Raw genomic sequence first — 4,525 nt, 5'->3', positions numbered from 1 at the left:
TCACTGAAACTAGGTGCTTCATTAGTGTTCAAAAATGCTTTCATATTTTTACAGATACTGATAATATATTTTATATAGTCATTTGTATTAGTCCATTTTCACACTACTATAAAGAACTATCTGAGACTGGGTAATTTGTAAAGAAAGGAGGTTTAATTGACTCACAGTTTTGCATGGCTAAGGAGGCTTCAGGAAACTTATAATCATGGTGAAAGGAGAAGAAAGCACCTACTTCACAGGCAGCAGGAGAGAGAAAGTGAGAGGGGAACTGCCAAATGCTTTTAAACCATCAGCTCTTGTGAGAACTCACTATCACAAGAACAGCATGGGGAATATTGCCCCCATGATCCAACCACCTCCCACCAGGTCCCTCCCTAGACATATGGGGATTACAATTTGATTTGAGATTTGGGTGGGGACATAGAGCCAAACCATATCATTCTGCACTTGGCCCCTCCTTAATCTCATGTCCTTCTTACATTTCAAAACCAATTATGCCTTCACAACAATTCCTCAAAATCTTAACTTAGTTACTTCCAACATACAATGGGTATATAGGCGTTGGGTAAACGTTCTCATTCCAAATGGGAGAAATTGGCCATAATAAAGGGGCCACAGGCCCCATGCAAGTCCAAAACCAGACAGGGTACTCATTAAATCTTGAAGCTCCAAAATAATCTCCTTTAACTCCATGTCTCATGATCAGGGCACATGATGCAAGAGGTGGGTCCCCAAGGCCTTGGGCAGCTCTGCCCCTGTGGCTCTGCAGGGTACAGCCCCTATACAGCTGCTTTCAAGGACTGGCTCTGAGTGTTTGTGGCTTTTCCAGGTGCACAGTACAAACTCTCAGTGGATCTGTTATTCTGGGGTCTGGAGAACAGTGGCCCTCTTCTCACCGCCCCACTATGCAGGGCCCCAGTGGGAACTCTGTGTGGGGGCTCCAACCCCACATTCCTTCTCTGCATTGCCCTAGTAGAAGTTCTCCATGCAGGCTCTGCTCCTGCAGCAGATTTCTGCTTGGACATTCAGGTGTTTCCAGACATCCTCTGAAATCTAGGCAGAGGCTCCCAAAGCTCAGCTATTGTCTTCTGTGCACCCACAGGCCCAACACCACATGGAAACCACTAAGGCTTGAGGCTTGCACCCCCTGAAGCAATGGCTTCAGCTGTGAGCTGTACCTTTTAGCCATGGCTGGAGCTGGAATGGATGGGACACAAGGCACCATGTCCTGAGCCTGAAGAGCATGTAGGACCCTGGGCCTGGCCCACAAAACCATTTATTTTTCCCCCAGGCCTCCAGGCCTCTGATGGGAGGTGCTGCTGTGAAGATCTCTGAAATGCCCTGGAGACATTTTCCCCTTAGTCTTGGCTAGTAACATTCAACTTCTCTTTATTTATGCTAATTTCTGCAGTCAATCACTTGAATTTCTCTCAAGAAAATGTTTTTTTTTTTTTCTACCACATGGCCAGGCTGCAAATTTTCCAAGCTTTTATGCTCTGCTTCACTTTTAAACAAAAGTTTCAGTTTCAGATAATCTCTTTGTGAATGCCTATCACTGTATGCATTCAGAAAACAAAAAACAAAAAACAAAAAAACAGGTCACATCTTGAACATTTTGTTGCCTAGAAATTTCTTCTGTCAGATACCCTCAATCATCTCTCTCAAGTTCAAAGTTCCACAGATCTCTAAGGTAGGGACAAAATGCTGCCATTCTCTTTGCTAAAGCATAGCAAGAACTTTGCTCCAGTTCCCAACAAGTTCCTCATCTCCTTCTGAGACCACCTCAGCCTGGACTTCATTGTCCATAGCACTATCAGCATTTTGATCAAAACCATTCAACAAGTCTTTCGGAAGTGCCAAACTTTCCCACATCTTCCTGTCTTCTTCTGATCCCTCCTAATTGTTCCAACCTCTGCCTGTTACCCAGTTCTAAAGTCCATTCCACATTTTCAGGTTATCTTTAGAGCAGTGCCCCACTCCCAGTACCAAATTTTCTGTATTAGCCCATTTTCACATTGCTATAGAGAGCTACCTGAAACTGGGTAATTTAGCAAGAAACGAGTTGTAACTGACTCATGGTTTTGCATGACTGGGAGGGCACAGGAAACTTACAATTATGGCAGAAGATGAAGGAGAAGCAAGCACTTTCTTCATAGGGCAGCAAGGGAGAGAGCACAAAGCAGGGGAACTTCCAAACACTTTTAAGCCATCAGATCTTGTGAGAACTGTGAAAGGAAAATGTCTTGGGCCCCCAAAATCTCTAAAGAAAACTCAAGCTAGAAACTGCTTATGGCAAACCTGCCTCCCATTTTATTCATATTTATCCCTCTGCTCACCAAAATGGATGCAGATCTGATTGCCTTTATGGAAAGGCTAATCAAAAACTCAAAAGAATGCAACTGCTTGTGTCTCACCTATCTGTGACCTGAAAGCTCCCTTTCCCCTTCTAGTCTTCCTGCCCTTGCTTCAAGATGTCCCGCCTTTCAAAACTGAACCAATGTAATTCTTACATGTTGACTGATGTCTCATGTCTCCCTAAAATGTGTAAAACCAAGCTGTGCCCCGACCACCTTGGGCACATGTCATCACACGGACGTGTCCTCAACCTTGGCAAAATAAACTTGCTAAATTAACTGAGACCTGTCTCAGATTTTCTGGGTTCACAGAACTCAATCGCTATCACAAGAGTACCATGGAGGAAGCTGTCCCCATGATCCAATCACCTCCCACCAGGTGCCCCCCTCAACATGTGGGGATTACAATTAAGAGATGAGATTTGGGTGGGGATATAGAGCCAAATCATATCATCATTTAATTAAATTTATATGTTAACGCTTGTCTTTAGAGTCCAAAGCAAAATTAATTAGCACATCTCCAAATAAACCACTGGACACTGATTGAAACAGGAATCCTTACATCTGCACTTTAGTTATGTAGTTTTTCTTGCTACCTAGTGTTGTCATAGTAATAAAAATATATGCCCTAAGTTGGCTTAAACATTATATGAATGTACTTTTGATATATAAATATTTAACCTAGATGCTTCAATTGCTGGAATCCTCTGTTGATGTTTAAAGCTTCTTTGTAAAATGTCTTAAATTATAAGGACCTGTTAATATTATATTTATGAAATTCTAAGTTTAATTTTGTTTTTACTCATATTAAGGTAATACGTGTACATCATTTAAGAAGACAAATTACACTTAAGGCTTAGAATGAAACCTGGAGCCTTCCTACCATTCGTCTCTTATCCGAGTTCACTTCTGCGGCAACAACATTCAAATACTATATCGGGTTTTTTTCTCTATAATCTGAAAACACATTTAAATCGCATTTATTCATTTATTTTAGTTTTAGACAATACTTGCTGTCTTTCTACTATGAAAGAAGATGTTTTTAGCACATTTACTTTCATACAGGTAACCCCCATGTTTTCCTAATTTCTTAATGAATCCGTATTTTTATTACATTAGTAGGCACTATTTAAATAATTTCAAACAATTTTTAAAAATATTTAACAGATAATTTTTATGTCTCAGTGGAGAGTAGAAGAGATATAACCTATTTTACAGAGAAAAATGAGAAGGAAGGCTTTGCTCTGGGTCACAGGAGGAATATGACACAGAATTTTAGAAAAGAATGTAATGATACGGTTTATTATAACACTATATGTGAGTGCAATTTGATATCCTTTTCAATGTGGCTATGTGAGCAGATAGGTTTTTTATTTTTTGAGACAGTCTTGCTCTGTTGCCCAGACTGGAGTGCACTGGTGCAATCAGGGATCTTTGTAGCCTCGATCTTCCTGGCTCAAGGGATCCTCTCCCCTCAGCCTCCTGAGTGGCTGGCACTGCAGGTGTAAGCCATCCTGCCTGGCTATTTTTGAATTTTTTGTAGAGACAGGATCTCCCTACCTTGGCCATGCTTCAGCTGATACTTGAGCTTATACTTGAGGTGATGCATTGATTTTCCTTGAGGCAGACAAGCTGATAGGGGCAGGGGAGGGACAGGGCCACAGCAATTTCCCTGCTTTATTGGACTGTGAAACAGGATTACCCAACAGCCAGCTCTCAATGGGAACCTTGTCACCGGTAATTATTGGACAATGGATAGCTCCTGGCACAAAGTAGTAGTGAAATTATTTAAATTTTCACCTATAATGAACTGTAATGGTATATTGGTGAAAGAAAATGTACTAGTGGGTGCAATATATCAGGTGTTAAGAAAAATGAGGGAAATGATAAATGCAAGAATAATGAAATTTGACAGCTGTGTCTGGGGTCAACTGTGTTTAGAAAAAGATAATAAAATGCTCTTCTCAATCAGAATAAGAATATCACATTTTGAGTGTGTGTTGGGGGAGAAAATATTATGATCTTGTAAAGAACTATAAAATGCAAGAATAGTGGTATTCATTAAATCTCTGCTTAATTCATCAAAATGTCTCAAAAGGGCAGATAGATGTTGAAGACTGATACTAGACTCCCACCAAATAGTAGCCCTAATTGTAGTAATTAGCATGGCT

The sequence above is a fragment of the Nomascus leucogenys genome, chromosome 16 (assembly GCF_006542625.1).
Source record: "Nomascus leucogenys isolate Asia chromosome 16, Asia_NLE_v1, whole genome shotgun sequence".
Lineage (NCBI taxonomy): Eukaryota > Metazoa > Chordata > Mammalia > Primates > Hylobatidae > Nomascus > Nomascus leucogenys.
Note: the sequence above shows the minus strand (reverse complement) of the source record.